This window comes from Staurois parvus, unplaced genomic scaffold (genome assembly GCF_062004578.1).
Source record: "Staurois parvus isolate SC_StPar_1 unplaced genomic scaffold, SC_StPar_1.0 ptg000696l, whole genome shotgun sequence".
Taxonomy (NCBI): Eukaryota; Metazoa; Chordata; class Amphibia; order Anura; family Ranidae; genus Staurois; species Staurois parvus.
This window is the reverse complement of record NW_028318492.1, coordinates 7459229-7477492: the sequence shown is the minus strand read 5'-3', so window position 1 is coordinate 7477492 and position 18264 is coordinate 7459229.

Sequence of the window (18264 nt, the reverse complement as noted above, 5' to 3'; positions counted from 1 at the left end):
ATACACCCCCAACCTACTCAATGGACAGTGAATCAGCATCATCACCTCTGTCTAATGAACCGGGTGCTGTGAATCTGAGCCAAGAACTAACAATGCTACAGAATGCTAGTCATCTCACTGACTAGCAGAAGTTTGTGCATCACAAGAATGACTTGCCAAAATTGCCATCCTGTGGCAGGTAAAGCAGTCATTTTTTATTTTGCCCAGAATTCCATTCCAAAACACATTTGTTTGCTTCAATCTCCTAAATTAGAAATAAACCTTAACTTGATTGTGCATTTGTTAAAGGTAAGTTCATCTTTTTGCAGGTAAAAAAAATGTGCATTTAATATTTTTTTATACTACAGCCTATAAGGCATTGCACCCGTGATCAGCAAATTCTGCCAGTATCTTGCAGACTCTCAGTCAGTTGTCTGACCATGCCTCCCATATGGGCAGGCAGTTAATGAACTGCAGGTAGAATCAATTAACTATGAGAGTGTTCATCAGTGTCCTTATAATTTATTGAGAACTACATGCCGTCTGCCAGTGGCTGATGGTCCTTGAAGTTCATTCATTCACAAAACTCTGTGAATGAAAGACATGGCCCTGCAGAGCCACGCTGTTTTTAAATAGTGACAGTGGGTACGGGGAGAGGATCCCCCACACACTGCCATGGAGTGGGGATTGGGGAAAGGGAGCAGGTGCTGTATAGTAACATGTTATATGTTACACCTTAAATACAGGTGAACGTATCCTCTAAAAAGTAGAATAGTCCATTTATATTTTTCTTATAAAAATGATTTGTTTTAATTTGGAGGTGCTGTTATCTTTCAACTAGATTTTTTTTTAACATCTTTTAGTTTGTATCAACCATTTCCTAAACTGGTTGCCAAGAAAAGCAGAGAATTTTGATGAATCTGCATTGTATAACAAGCTTTACTTCTCACTGCCTATTTGTACAGTAAATGGATCCCCTTGGGCTTCTCATAACACATCCACCATTCGGGTGTTCATTATTTTCAGAAGCTTAAAACAACTGTACTCTAGTCTACCTCTAATGTGTTTTCAAGGTGGTTGTGAATACGCATCAATCATCTATTATTATGAAAATAATTCAATTTTTGGTGAGGCTCTAGTAAATGATACACACTTGTTTATGATGTATTATTAAAGCAATGAGCTTGTCCACCCTCATTTTCAAGGTGTTTTGTTGCTGTCTTGGGAATGCTAGAAGATTATAATTCATGTTTTGTGTGCTAGAGCTGGTAATTACCGTGTTGCATTAACTTATCCATGAGGGTGTAATGCACTGAGAAATAAAAGAAAATACGGAAAAGAGAACCATTTTGCAACATGTTTTAAAATTACTCAAGTTTTCACTTTATTGGTATACTTGTTAAAAACAACAAAATGGTTTAAAGTGTTTAAGTTTCAGAGTGTTTGCTATCATCATATCCTTGACATGTGAAAGGTTTGGGGCTTTTACACAAACCTTCCTAAGTATTCTTTCCTTTCTTCTATTCCAGGTATATAAGAAACACAAATGAAAGTTTGAGAAGTAGTGATAAATGTCTTCTAAAATATATTAATAAAATGTGGACTAACATAGGAGATTAAAGGGCATAGCCTTTGCCATGTATATGGCAAGTCTAAGAGTGCGTATAAATGGAAATAACTGGGCAAACTGTTGTCCTTTTCTGCTAGCAGTTTTGTTCTAGGAGTACAGACCCAATCAACAATAGTGATGAGCTGAATTGCCCTGGGTTCTGTTCAAGCAGGGTTCAGTGAACTTCAAAGACTGCCAAACCCGAACCCTACTCAAATCGGTCAAATTCAAAATTACCATTTTCTGTGCCAATAGGCAAGAAGGTGTATAGCATGTGGGAAAAGCACTGCTCTGGAGAACATGTACCAATGCAAAAAAAATTCCACGCAGGTGGGAGCAGTGTTTTTTTCTTTTGGCACTGACATTTACAAAGGAAATGCAAAAGGTTTTAAATTGCTGGTAAATGATATCACCCTCCAGCTCTTTTTTAATAAAATTAAATACAGAACACAGACCCCAAAGGTCCCCAAAATACATAGCATACCCCTAATGGTCTGTTATGTATTGTGGAGGAACGTTGGAGGAGTTTGTGTGCTTTTTATTAAAAAGAAGTCGGCAATGAAATTTAATTTTTCAATAATTTAAAGTCATTTTTTTCTTTTAGTTTACTTTGCTGTATCATATTGTACAGCAAAAGTGGAAAGAAATTGCATAGAGCCCAAAATACATACCAGACCCTTTTAGTCTGTTATGAATTTTAAAAGGGTACCTAATAAAAAAAAATTGTGTGAAGTCCCCCAGAAAAACCATTTTCATCTGAGCATGCGGCCTTGTTGACCAGGAAAGGTGGCGTTGAACATTTGCCCCATCTCAGCTTACTAAAGGGGACCCCCCTTGATGATGACAAGGGTCTTATTCCCATAACCCTTACCCAATGGTTTTGGGGGGTTGTGGGTGGGGGCAGGGGGTCATTAGCCAGGAAAGGTGGTGTTGAACATATGCCCCATCTCATCTTGCTAGATGGGACCCCCCTGGAAAAGCACCCCATGTTGATGATGACAAGGGTCTTAATCTCACAACCCTGGTTTTGGGACATTGTGGACAGGAGGTCATTAGAATCTGGACCCCCCCAGAAGATCCCCTTAAAAAGTAAATAACCTCCAAATACCATCTCCCCTACATGAATGAGTACCGTTACATGTCACCTAGAAACGAAGACACCAAAATGTTTAACAAATCCCTTATTTTAAAAATGAAAATTCCCCCACAAAATACCCCATTGTAAATCCATTTTCAACATGATACCTGGCACCACCGACTCACCGAAAGAAAAAAACAGATGACCTGGTGCATGCAACCGGCCCCAACCATAACTCTAGCTCCCCAGACAGCACCTAGACAGCACCCCAAATGTTCATCAGCTATATAAAGGAAGGGGAGGGGTGGGGATAGTGGTGACACCATCTAGCCATGTTTAGGCAATTATATAATGCTCCATTCCCCACCCATTGGCTTACATGACCATGGATTCCCAGACATGTACAGCAAGTGAAAAGGCCAAGTGATGTCAGTGGTAGGTATGGATGTGGCAGCTGCAGCAGCCATTGCTTCCTTAGCAACCACTGACAGCCAAAAGCTGGCCCATTCATCTACACTGAATGTCCTAAGCATTTGGCTGAATGTCCAACAGCCAGTGTTCAGGGTGAACTTACAATTGGACGTTTTGGAGTTCACCTAGTCAACAATATGATGTGTGTGGCTCTGTATCTCCCCTCACAGACTTTCTGCCCTAGGCCATGACTTGTCATAATTTAAAACAATTTTTACAATTAAATCATATAATTTTCTTTTTGGCATGGTCAACATCTCCACCTGTTTTTATTATGCCTATACAGTATACATGATCCTTGGTGTTTGGTGCTGTTAAGTGCCTTTATAGCAAACTTTTTTTTTTTTTTACTTTTTGTGTCCCATTAGTTATCTTCCCCTTCCACACTACCCCAGATGAAGCACAGTAAGTGAAAGGGAAACTCCCCATCTTAAGTAATTGATCCTGGAACAGGTGTATCCATTGAAAGATATTCTCTGTTCTCCCCTGCTGAAGAAAGCTGTAAAATGTTGGAATTTCCACAGTTCTTTTTCCAGTGACAGCGGTTTTGATTATGGTACTTGAAATAAATCTATGTACTCAAGAAATAGTGCAGGTAAGTTACCTCATTTGCTCACGTTATCGTGCAAAATCCACCAGAAGGACCCCGTTTCACTTACTCTATTACCATGAAATATGAAACAATTACAAATGAAAAACTATTTCCTAGTTGCTAAAAGTTATTGACATTATTATCACTCAAACTATTGCCTGAAGCATTCCAATTTAGAAACAAAGCATTTCCACATTAGGACATGTCCATCTGTATATGGTATGATTATGAAATCACAAAATTCTATCTCCAATTTTCCTTCTTTCTGAATGCAGGTACAGATGCATATAATTAGGTTGGCATCATTTTGATCATTTTCAACAGATTTTATTTGATTAGTTTCGTCACACACTTTTTTTTTACATTCTAAGGGAGGGAGTACAGTAAAATTCTACAGACATTCTCATCCATCTGGGTCTGCAATTAGCATTACAGGTAGCATAAAATATAGCACACTGCAGAAGATATAAAAATCGTAAATAATTTTTACATTTGTACTAAAATAAACAGTTGTCTAGATATGTTTGAAGCCTGTGGACATTTGGCAACTCCATCTAGCAGTATGTCCCATGACAGTTTTTAATTCCAAAGTTTCTTCAAATATTCTAGTTTTCATGAAATGACTTTTGGCCAACTGTGATAAATTTGGGCATTGCTTTGCTTGTTGGCGTTGAGAGAAAAACATAAAACATAGTGTTTGTTTGTTAGTTTGAAATAACAAAATTCAAATACGCTTACCCCTAAAATTAAATTTCAATTGTTTATAAAGAACTAAACCTTTCCAAGAGAAATTATGCTTTAAAAACAGACGCGTATAGACATCCATCATTGTCTGCTGTTTTGTCTTGGTTGGTCCTGCATCAGTATTGCTGTCAGTATGGCAGTGCTGTTGCCTGCTGTCTTTTTTGGCATTGTTGCAAGATGAGGCAGATCCAAACAGAATGGACCTGCGTTTTGTGAAACAATAGCCATAGAACACACTTTAGTCATCTAGCCTACTAAAATAACAAATATATGTGCACCAGAGTATTTTAAGTGCACAATGCAGTATCATGGTTAGATGTTCCTCACACATAAAGATTGAGAATAACTAATAAAAAAGTAATAACAATAAAATTATCCACAATGTTCAAGAATTTGAATTATCTTCTAATTACTACTGACTTGTTGCTTTCATTAACACCTACATTTTCCACTGGATTACACTCGTAAAACACAGTAGGTCTGAAGTATAGACAATCCAGATAAAAAAAGAATTGAATGGCTGCTATTATTAACCAAAGGCCATGAGGTTAATTTACTAAAGGCAAATAAGGCTGTTGACCTTGCAAGGGAATTTACACTATGCAAAGGACATTTCCCTTAGCTTAGTGAATGAGGTGAAGCTTTGCTGACTTCCTTTATCCAATCATGTGCAAGCAAAAAATAAAAAATTTTTCTTGCATGTAATTGCATATTTTTTGTAAAGTGGAAGTTTACCACATTTATAAAGCAGAAACTCCCTTGCAAAAGGAACAGCCTATTTGCCTTCAGTAAAGCAACACCATGTGTCATATTGTACTGGAAATTTTAAGTAAATCTCTTATTAGTTGTAATTGGCAACACCAGTGTTAGTTAACCACTTGCCAAGCTCTCTATAGCCAAATGAGGGCTACAGCATGGTTGTCCAGTTCTGGGAGAGCGTCGTATGACGTCCTCCCAGAATGTGTCCTCCCTTGCACCACCAGCAGCGCGCACCTGATCACATGATGAGGTAAAAGGACAATTACAGCAGCCTTTTATCCCGTGATCAGCTGTGTCCAATGATACAGTGGATCACCGAGTAAATACAGTTGCCAGTTATCGGCTGCACTTTCCTAATGCTGTCACAGCGTGAGAAAAGTACTGCCGATAACTGGTAAATGACACAGAGGACATATGCACTGATCATCAGGGGCACTGATCATCAGTGCCCTGATGATCACTGCCCAGCAGTGTCACCCAACAGTGCCACACACCACTGCCCAGCAGTGCCTCCCATCAGTGCCCATCAGTTCTGCCCATCAGTGCCACCAGTCTGTGCCATCAGTCAGTGCTGTCAGTCAGTGCCACCAGTCAGCACCACCCATCAGTGCCGTCTATCAGTGTCCATCAGTGCTACCTATCAGTGACCATCAGCGCCATCTATCAGTGACCATTATTGCTGCATATCAGTGCAGCATCATCAGTGCCTCCTCATTAATGCCCATCAGTGCCACCTCATCAGTGCTGCCTATAAGTGCCCATCAGTGCTGCCTATCAGTGCAGCCTCATCAACGCACATCAGTAAAGGGGAAAAATTACCTGTTTGCTAAATTTTATATTAGAAACAAAGAAAAACTGTGTTTTTTTTGCACTTTTTTGTTTGTAGCACAAACAATAAAAAACCCAGAGGTGATTAACTACTTCCATACCGGGCACTTTTACCCCCTTCCTGCCCCGGCCATTTTTCAGGTTTCAGCGTTCTCACACTTTGAATGACAATTGCGCGGTCATACAACACTGTACCCAAACTAAAATTTTATCATTTTCTTCACACAACTAGAGCTTTCTTTTGGTGGTATTTAATCACCGCCGGGGTTTTTATTTTTTGCTAAATTAACAAAAAAAGACCAAAATTTTTGAAAAAAAAACCACGTTTTTCTTTGTTTCTGTTATAAAAGTTTGCAAATAAATAATTGTTCTTCATAAATTTAGGCAAAGATGTATTCTACTACATGTCTTTGGTGAAAATAACCCAAATTAGGATGTATTATTTAGTTTGTAGGAAAGTTATAGAGTTCATAAACTATGGTATAGATCTGAGAATTGATCAATCCTGAAGTACTGACAGCCAATCTAATTTCTTGAGGTCCAAGAATGTCAGAACAGTACAGATATCCCCCAAATTACCCCTTTTTGCAGAGTAGACAGTCCAACGTACTTCATAAGATGCATGGCGAGTTTTTTGAAGTTGTATTTGTTTATCATAATTTTTCGGAAAATGAAAAAATTAAAAAAATTATTTTCACTATTTTTTTTACATGCTGTCACCAGTGCAGTACAGCGTCATCATATAACTGGCATGACGGTGATCAGGCACACTGACTGGTGACAGTATGAAAAAAAAATATTTTTTTTTTTATTTTTTTTATTTTTTAATTATTTTAAATTTTTTATTACATTTTTTTTCTTTTTTTTAAGATTTTTTTTCATATTTCCCTATGACCAAAGTAGCACAATGTTACCATAGTAACATTGTACTACTTTGGGGAAGTGATCAGTATTTTTTTTTTTTTTTTACACAATTTGCTTATAGCAAAGAATTACTTTGCTATAAGCAAGCATTTACTTGAATTACATCGATTCATTCAGGGTTTTTTTTTTTGTGCTTAGCTGTGATTTGGCCACAGCTAATCACATGACATGTGCATGTGATTGCTGTGACCATTCACAGTTAGACACTAGTATACAATGGATGGCATGAATGAAGCCATCCATTGTATACAACTGTCATGTGACCTGCTGTGATTGGCCACAGCAGGTCACATGGTACCGGCAAAGGGGGCCGGTACTAAAATCTGTCATCGGCCGTGTTTGAGGTACACGGCCGGTGACAGATCGCGCCACTGCGCAGCTCTGCAAGCTCGCAAACTGCGCATGCCGGGAGTACGCCATATGGCGTCCACCCGGAAATCTAAAGCATATTTCCGGCCGCCAAACGACTATTGGCCAGGTGGCTATTGGTTAAATACCACCAATAGAAAGTTCTATTTGTGTGAAAAAAAATTATAAAAATTTCATGTGGGTACATGACCGCATAATTGTCATTCAAAGTGCAACAGCACTAAAAGCTTAAAATTGGCCTGGTCATGAAGGGGGTAAAAGTGCCCAGTAGGCAAGTGGTTAAAGTCTATGTCAAGCCAAAACTTTTTTTTTACTGCTATCTGGAGTTCCATTGGAGCGGTATTCATTCACCTAATATTTCACGGGTTTATTTACTAAAGCTGGCTCACTCAGAATCTCATGTACCTGTGCAAGGTAGCCAATCAGCTTCTAACCTCAGCTTGTTCAATTAAGCTTTAGTAATAAAACCTGAAAGCTGATTGGTGCACGGGATTCTGTGGGAACCAGCTTTAGTAAATAAACCCCACAGTGAAAAGGGTTTTTTAGTAAAGCAGGAAGATGCTAGACCCAGGTCAGTTTTACCCACTTCCCCGTCACCCTATAGCAGAAATACTGCTGCAGGGCAGTGGGGGTGCGCAAAATCACGTATATATGTGATTTTGTATTTCCGGGTAGGGGGCGCGCGCCCTACCCATGCCATCATTCGCGGCCACACCTGTCAATCATCTGGTCCTGGCCGATGATTCCACGCCGGCACCCACCGATTATCAAGGATCTCCAACGGGGAAGAGGGATGCATTTTTTACTAACAGTCCTCCTCCCTGTTGGCTCGGACACACTGCCCTGGATGGCTGTGCACAGCACAGCTTACAGTGAAGCACACTGACACGGCCCCCTAGTAAAACACTCCCTACACACAGTTAACCCTTTGATCGCCCCTCATGTTAACCCGTTCCTGCCCAGTGCCATTAGTACAGTGTCAGTGCTTTTTTTTAGAACTGATCACTGTATTGGTTTCACTGGGGATGCCAGTGACACCAAGTCAGTTACCCCCAGTGTTAGAATGCCCACCGCAGTCTCGCAGTCCTGCTATAAGTCACTGATCACCGCCATTACTAGTTAAACAAAAATATCCAGTATATGTACCACCATTTGTAAACGCTATAACTTTTACATAACCAATTAATTTACACATATTAGGATTTTTTTAGCAAAGACATGTAGAAGAATACATTTTGGCATAAATCTATGACTAAATTTGATTTTTAAAATTGTTTTACTGGACGTGTATAATAGCAAACAGTCAAAAATATTGTTATTTTCTCAAAATTGTCGGACTTTTTTTTTAATAGCGCAAAAAATAAAAAAAGGATGTACATTTCATTTGGGTGCAGTGTTTCATGACCGCGAAATTGTCAGTTAAAGTAATGCAGCGCCATAATGAAAAAAATGGCCTGGTCAGGAAGGGTGGTAAATCCTCTGGAGGGCAAGTGGTTAATTCCTGTTTGTGCCCCTGTTGGTAGTTTTTCTTTAATTACTGTCTGGTTAAACTGTTGTCACCACAACAGTAGGTGAGTGGAAATCTTTCAAATGGTTTCCCCTGGCAGAAGTAAAAAGACAGGGGATTTCATCCTTCCCCATTAAAAAAATAGCTGAACCTACACTTTAAGTATCAATATTCAAAGCAATTGTAATCATTTCATTGTGTTTTATGAGCATCTTAATTAAAAGAAAAACAATGTCCAGATAGCTCTTAGGCCTCAAGCACACAGGATGTTCTTCTAACTGCCCTAGAAACCTTTCCCCCAGTCAGCAGCATTATGGCAGAAATGATTCCTGATGCGTGTAAAAGTGTGTAATGTGTTAATGCGTATTTAGCCGCCTCAAGCATTTTGGGGTGTTAATTAATTTGATCAGCTAAGATACCTAATTTATTCTGGCTATTGAAATAAATTAACGCACACACGCTAAATACACGTAGATTTATTGCAGGTTTAGAGGCGTCAAGAATTTATTTCTGTCAAAACTCTGCTGCTCCTAAATGCACTTGCAGTGGGTTTTTTTTTGTTTTCTCCCTTCTTTGCCTATGTCTCTAAACTCCTCTAAACTCCTCTAAAAGTTTATGGTGTCCTTTTATCATGCAGCGGTAAATGACTACTGCTCAGTTCTCCAGCATTCTCGGAGAAGACAGTTCTCCAGCATTCTCGGAGAAGACAGTTCTCCTCTGAATGCCTTTTTATGAAGTGGTGTACATCACTTCTCCGACTGAATGGAGAAGCAATCTACAAATGCTGGAAAACAGTTTATTTTACTATAATCTCTTGAGATTGCAGTAAGAGATCAGTCAAAATCAGGTAAATTACCGCTGTTTCATTTGCGGTTCCTCCGATTCTCCAGCTCTGGGCTGGAGAATCTGGAGGAAGAACACAGATCACCAGTGAAGGGCTAAAATCCCTGCTTCATACATTGGCCATCTGTGTGCTGAGATGATCAGTGAAGGGCTGAGATTGCTCCTTCATACACTGGTCATCTGTGTGCTGAGATGATCAGTGAAGGGCTGAGATTGCTCCTTCATACACTGGCCATCTGTGTGCTGAGATGATCAGTGAAGGTCCGAGATCGCTCCTTCATACACTGGCCATCTGTGTGCTGAGATGATCCGTGAAGGGCTGAGATCGCTCCTTCATACACTGGCCATCTGTGTGCTGAGATGATCAGTGAAGGGCCGAGATCGCTCCTTCATACACTGGCCATCTGTGTGCTGAGATGATCAGTGAAGGGCTGAGATTGTTCCTTCATACACTGGCCATCTGTGTGCTGAGATGATTAGTGAAGGGCCGAGATCGCTCCTTCATACACTGGCCATCTGTGTGCTGAGATGATCCGTGAAGGGCTGAGATCGTTCCTTCATACACTGGCCATCTGTGTGCTGAGATGATCCGTGAAGGGCTGAGATCGCTCCTTCATACACTGGCCATCTGTGTGCTGAGATGATCAGTGAAGGGCAGAGATCGCTCCTTCGTACACTGGCCATCTGTGTGCTGAGATGATCCGTGAAGGGCTGAGATCGCTCCTTCGTACACTGGCCATCTGTGTGCTGAGATGATCAGTGAATGGCCGAGATCGCTCCTTCGTACACTGGCCATCTGTGTGCTGAGATGATCCGTGAAGGGCTGAGATCGCTCCTTCACACACTGGCCATCTGTGTGCTGAGATGATCAGTGAAGGTCTCAGATCGCTCCTTCACACACTGGCCATCTGTGTGCTGAGATGATCAGTGAAGGGCTGAGATCGCTCCTTCACACACTGGCCATCTGTGTGCTGAGATGATCAGTGAAGGGCTCAGATCGCTCCTTCACACACTGGCCATCTGTGTGCTGAGATGATTCGTGAAGGGCTCAGATCGCTCCTTCACACACTGGCCATCTGTGTGCTGAGATGATCAGTGAAGGTCTCAGATCGCTCCTTCATACACTGGCCATCTGACTGCTGAGATGATCAGTGAAGACTGAGATCACTCCTTCACACACTGGCCATCTGTGTGCTGAGATGATCAGTGAAGGGCCAAGATCGCTCCTTCATAAACTGGCCATCTGTGTGCTGAGATGATCAGTGAAGGTCTCAGATCGCTCCTTCACACACTGGCCATCTGTGTGCTGAGATGATCAGTGAAGGGTCGAGATCGCTCCTTCATAAACTGGCCATCTGTGTGCTGAGATGATCAGTGAAGGTCTCAGATCGCTCCTTCATACATTGGCCATCTGTGTGCTGAGATGATCCGTGAAGGTCTCAGATCGCTCCTTCACACACTGGCCATCTGTATGCTGAGATGACCAGTGAAGGGCCGAGATCTCTCCTTCATACACTGGCCATCCGTGTGCTGAGATGATCAGTGAAGGTCTCAGATCGCTCCTTCATACACTGGCCATCTGTGTGCTGAGATGATCCATGAAGGTCTCAGATGGCTCCTTCACACACTGGCCATCTGTGTGCTGAGATGATCAGTGAAGGGCCGAGATCTCTCCTTCATACACTGGCCATCCGTGTGCTGAGATGATCAGTGAAGGTCTCAGATCGCTCCTTCATACACTGGCCATCTATGTGCTGAGATGTTCAGTGAAGGTCTCAGATCGCTCTTTCACACACTGGCCATCTGTGTGCTGAGATGATCAGTGAAGGGCTGAGATCGCTCCTTCACACACTGGCCATCTGTGTGCTGAGATGAACAGCGGAGATCATGTTCTCCGCTGATCATCTCTGTTTCCTAAACCACAAATGAGATCAGCAACGATCTTCAGGGGAGTTTAGAGGCAGAAAAAAATGCCAGACGACCCTAGAAGCAGCTGTAAAAATGTCCAGTGTGCATGAGGCCTTAGGCTCCATGTACACGGGACGTTTGGAAAACACTTCTGAACGATGGAAACTGACTGCTGGAAAACGTAGGTCAAAAAATGTCTGTTTAGCCACGTTTGCATACCTCTTTATGAGTGTTTATGTGTGTTTGTGTTTAGAAGTGTTTTTTAAAGATATCAGGAGACCTTCCAAAATGCCCAGAATGCACTGAAAAACAGTAAAAATTAACTATTGCAGACATTTTGAGAGAACTAGAGAGAGCAGAAGCAGGGAGAGAGCAGTATGTGTTGAGATGACCTGTCTTTTCTGGTTGTATTCACTATGGATCCCATCATGAGCATAATGCGGCACGTTCTACCATTGTTTCCTTCACACAAAACCTGGAACTGACTGAGCTGGTGTACTGGGTCCATCTGAATACATGAAACATTTCTGATGATGAAAAAAGGCTCTGGACAGCATTTGGATATAGAACGCTGATAAAATCTACTCCTGAACTCAAGTTTGCTGTGTTCAAAAAAACAACTGTAATTGCAACTGCCTGTAAACGACATAGTGTACATGGACACATAGGAAAACATTAGGGAGAGTTCAGGGGCTGCTGAAAAAAACGCAGAAAAGCTCCTAAACGTGAGTTTATCAGCTGCAGTGTACATGAGCCCTTAACACTATATAAAGTTTCAATCAGCTTGCTTCCAGGATGAACTGTTCATTGTATACAAATGAATTATACGATATAGAGGCTCCCGCCTGTAAACATTAATATACGTTTATAAATCTTGATAGCACCTTTTAGCAGTTCTACATTCCTATTTCTCCTCTGCCACCTATTGCACATTTTTAGCATGCTAAACTAAGATAAGATATTCTGTTATGTGCTGTGTGTGATATATAAGCAATCTAAAATCAATTTTAGGAGGCAGGAGGTGTACGAAAATGTCAAGCCTTTACTGTATTTGTCAAACTGTAAGTAATACTGTAGGTGCTTATACTCAGAAGCTAAAACAGTGTATAGATGTGTCCATTATACCAAAATTCCATGAAAATAGTAAAAGTATGCTTCCATATTTGCAGGATTATATAATAGGACATGCAGAATGCTATGATTATGCACAGAGAGCAGTAACCCATAGCAACCACCAGATATCATTTTACTGATTTTTACTGACTGACCTTAGTATACTGTGCAGTGCAATGTAAAGTCATCTATTGCACTGCAAAGATGGGTTTTTGCATCTTGTAAGAGGTTGCTGTGTTGTCTTATTAACCACTTTCCTGTCACCCTATAGCAGAAATACTGCTACAGGACGGCAAGACTGTGCAAAATTGGTGGCGTCAGCTGTCGGGCACCAGGTCCCGGCCGGTGATTCCCTGATGGCATTCGGCGATCACTGAGTATCACTGACGCGAGAGAGGTCTGTATGTAAACAGTACAGATCTCTCCCCTGTCAGCTCCAGCACACTGCTTTGTATTGCTCTGCTATGCAGAGCAATACAAAGCAATGTGCTTACACAGTAAAACACAACATACAGCACTCAGTAAAACAGCACACATCACACAGTTAACCCTCTGACTGCCCAAAATGTTAAACCCTTCCTGCCCAGTGTCATTAGTACAGTGTCAGTGCTTTTTATTAGCAGTGATCACTGTATTAGTGTCTTTGGGGATGTCAGTGACAGATAATAAGTTCCCCCCCAGTATCAGAGTCCTGCAGAACCACAGTCCCGCTATAAGTTGCTGATCGCCGCCATTACAAGGTTAAAACAATAAAATCCCAGTATATGTAATGCCATTTGTAGATGCTATAACTTTCACATAAACCAATTCATTTACACGTATTGGGATTTTTTTTAGCAAAAACATGCAGCAGAATACATTTTATCCTAAATTTATGATGAAATTAATTTTTTTTTACTGGACATGTTTAATAGCAAAAAGTCAAACATATTGTTTGTTTCTCAAAATTGTTGGTCTTTTTTTGATTATAGTGCAAAAAATAAAAAATGCAAGGTGATCAAATACCACTGAAAGAAAGTAGACAAAGTGGAGGAGATTTACTAAAACTGGTGCACTCAGAATCTGGTGCAGCTGTGCATGGTAACCAATCAGCTTCTAACATCAGCTTGCTCAATTAAGCTTTGATCAAAAAAAAATAGAAGCTGATTGATTAATATGCACCACTGCCCCAAATTCTATGTGCACCAGTTTTAGTATATCTCCCTCAATATATCAGCATTCTCTGACACTGTGTGGCCAACCTATTATGTTGTACTACAAATAAACCTATTGAATCTACTGGAGAAAATGCAAAATCTGTAGCTGTATAAATGATTGCCAAGTTCATTAAAATTAATAAACCATATCTGAATATACTATTCTGTACAATTACACTAATATATGCATGTTATTTACACAAAATAGCATAATGGATATTTTAATGCATATCCTGAAGAAGTGAGTTACCGTGAAACACATCAATCCTAGGTGCTAAGCAATAATTATAACAGTCTGGAAATGATCTTCTTATGGTTGTAATATGTTCTTTTTTAAAAAAAAGTAATAAAATATGTTTTATTCATATTTTCCTATGTGGTACATTTAAAGTTCCCTTTGTAACAAAGTATCTCCCTTCTTTTGGGGTGAGAGTGGTTTTCTCTTAGATTCAGGGATGGTACACATGGAAATTATATACTGAACACTCACTGGACATTTTATTAGGTACACCTGTTCAATTGCTTGCCAACACAAATTGCTAATCAGCCAATCACATGGCAGAAACTCAATGCATTTAGGCATTTAGAAGTGGTGAAGACAACTTGCTGAAGTTCAAACTGAACATTAGAATGGGGAACAAAGGGAATTTAAGTGACTTTGAACATGGGATGGTTGTTGGTGCCAGATGGGCTGGTCTGAGTATTTTAAAAACTGCTGATCTACAGGGATTGTCACACACAACCATCTCTAGGGTTTACAGAGAATGTTTTGAAAAAGAGAAAATATCCAGTGAGCAGCAGTTGTGAGGATGAAAATGCCTTGTTGATGTCAGAGGTCAGAGGAGAATGGGCAGACTGGTTCAGGATGACAGAAAGGCAAAAGTATCTCATGTCAATATCGACCAAAATATCTGAGGAATGTTTCCAACACCTTATTGAGTCTATGCCATGAATAATTAAGGCAGTTTTGAAGGCAAAAGGAGGTCCAACTTGGTACTAATAAGGTGTAACTAACAAAGTGGCCAATGAGCGTAATTTCTAAGTAACCAGGAGCGGAATGACCATTTGGAAACTCGGGCACTGCCCAAGGGCCCGGGGTCAGTACGGGACACCCTGAAATGCCCCTGGTACCTTTTTCATAGGCTTTTTGAGTTTGGGCAAGGACACAGGGGCCCCATGATCCCCTATTGCTCCGGGGCCCCATGAGTTGTCAGTCCACCCCTGTAAGTAACATAAACCCACCTATAATTTACTCATACATGAAAGATCATAACTATAACTTTAATTGACTTGGGTCGGATTACTTTGGTCTCTTTTTTATTACTGTTTCTATTGGGGAGGTTTACTCTGTTGTCACTGAACAAGATGTTATTGTAAATCTCTCCAAATATACCTAAAACACTTTTTTTTAGAAACCTGAAAAAGGTTAGAACCTTTGTCAAAATGTTTATTGCTGTATCTTTCTATCCCAGTTATACCCACATCAATCTTTTCTTGTCCGAGTATCACAAGGATAGCAATAGAAAACTCCCCAGACAAATAAAATCCAACTTTTGCCACCTCTAGTCAAAATTTAGAAAAAAGTTTTATCTATGTAGTTAGGCTTAAATTAAGTTACGTTACAGTCATCAGAAAAGCCAATAAGTGTGTTTAAAAAACAGCCAATGTTAAGTATATCAAGCAGTCATGATAAAAACAGAAAAAAACTACTGTAGTGCTCTGCACAGAAATACTCACACTGGGAGAAAGAATTTTATTAGCCAATCAGGTTCTTCCACAGTGCACATGTACTGACAGTGAATTTACTGATGACCAAAGAGAGCAGAGTGCTGTGCTGCTGCTTCTATAACATGTAATCACCAGGCTTGGGGAGAAAGGGGGCCCGTGCTGTCTGGCAGGAAAGGGAGGGGGGGGGGGGGTCTGGATCACAAAACTAGCTGAACAGAATTAAAAATCCTTTTCCAAGTAAAACATTTTCCATTTATACAGTTCAGCTCCATAGGTAATCTCCTGGAATGTTTTAAAAATGTACCTATGCTAGAGCCACTTTTCCAATATTCACTTTTTGGATTTATGACTGTGCTACAATTTTTTTAAACATGACTATGCTACAATTTTGACACATATAAATATTCATTGGTGCTAATGAGAAAATAAGCAGCAGAACATTTCATATTCTAAGTTTCTGGAGTACTTTTGAAATCTTTGCTTGTCCCTAAATAAATGTTGTAGCCAGTTACCCCATTCTCCTGATTACTCAGATATGCAGTTTATAGTTTGTGCACATGAGCAGAGGAAAGCTGCTCAAAGTGAAACCGTAGCATCAAAAAAACAATAAATATTTATACAAACATATATTGTGAAAAAGTCACTTTCAAATTCAGTTTTGATGTACTTCCTTGTTCACCATAACATGTGCATCAAATGAAGAATGAAGATCCCACCCATCAAAGTGAAAACTCACTGGAATCAATAGCTGCTTAAACTGCCATTAATAATTCGGGTTTCCCTTAAATCCACTCCAGTCTCATTCCAGCTCCTCCAAATCCTTGGCTCTGCCACTGGTGTATGAAATTGCTGTATAGACAAAGCTCACATACCACAGCAGCAAAAGGGGGACCATAGTGCAGTATTTAAATTAATAGTGAATACGCTAGTTACACACACTGCTCACCAAATATAAATGTGGATATGACCACAACAAACATTTATCCATGAGATCTTCCATCATGATCCACCCAGAAAATGTGTTCCACCAATCACCAGACAAAATACAGTCGGGTTCTCTTGATGGGTATGACCACAACAAACATTTATCCATGAGATCTTCCATCATGATCCACCCAGAAAATGTGTTCCACCAATCACCAGACAAAATACAGTCGGGTTCTCTTGATGGGTATGACCACAACAAACATTTATCCATGAGATCTTCCATCATGATCCACCCAGAAAATGTGTTCCACCAATCACCAGACAAAATACAGTCGGGTTCTCTTGATGAGAGCTTGTGGCAGCCTCTTAGTTGTATTACCCTGCACTTCACCAGAAGATTACAGGGGTGGAATTGAGGGGAGGAGCATAGATGGAGGAGCATTTTAATTAAAAGAAAACAAATAAGCACAAGGGACACACCCTACTCACAGTTATGTCCCCTGTGCTGATTTTCCTGATATTTATTTTGGCTGCACTAATGCAGGCCATAGATGGTTCATTTATCGGCCAATTTTTTGTCCGAAAAACGAAACATCGGTCATTCTGTTGCCACCAATGATTGCGAAAATAGTCCGGTTTTCACAAATTTTCCAGCATGACCGATAAAAGAAATGAGGAAGAACCGCGAAAATCGGCTGATGCCATTGCCCCACTAACAGTGCGAAAATCAGCCGATTATTCTTTCGAACGAAAAATCGGCCAATAAACGAACCATCTATGGCCTGCATTAGGCCTAACCTTTAATTCCACAATGATTTTGAAAAGCAAAATGAAAAGCAAAAATATGTGCTGACAAGCCTATACCATTCGTTGTTAACCCAAAAATGTCATAGATAAAACGTCTCATAAAATATAGACAAACCAAATATAATATATAGAAGGAAGAATGAAAAAGCAGTAGTATATCATCGCTTCTCATATGACAAGCATATATAAAACAAATTACAATTAAAGTTAGTTTAGGCACTTAGGCTTTAACATACGTATGTAACCACACAGCATTGCAGTCCATGAAGCTACAGTGGCTGGACAGAGTGACTTTTATTCTAAACCTATTTAATTTGCTCAGTAGATAGCACAGTATTAATGGTTATCTATATTTTCAACGTAGTATTCAGAGCAATGTGCTTTTTTGAATTAACCATTAGAATACTAGCATTTCTTATGAAATTAAACACTAAATTGCTGTGTCTTGACATTGAAAGCAGTATGAAACTGTATGATCACATGGTTTCCAAGATGCTCATGTGACCGTGGCTGTCTTTCTGATTCTACGTAATGATCAGTCCATTAACCATTTTCTGTGCCTCTCGGTTTTGGGAAGTGCAACATTACAATGCCCTGATGTATCATGGCCCCTAGAAGGCGGCACTGAGAAGACCACTTGTTAAAAACTACAGTACATAAAAGTTTGGAAGCTTTATTCAGCTTTATACCGGACCTGTCATAGGTCAATATTCATGACAGATTAAATCAGTCACAATTCATGCTTCTTCAGATCTTATCATAGACACATTCTAAATTAGGAATTAAATAATGCATAAACACTTTCAGAAACCACATAATATGTTCCTAATATCTCTGTTGATGAAAGAAAAGATGTTAGAATTGCATATCAGCAAGTGCTTT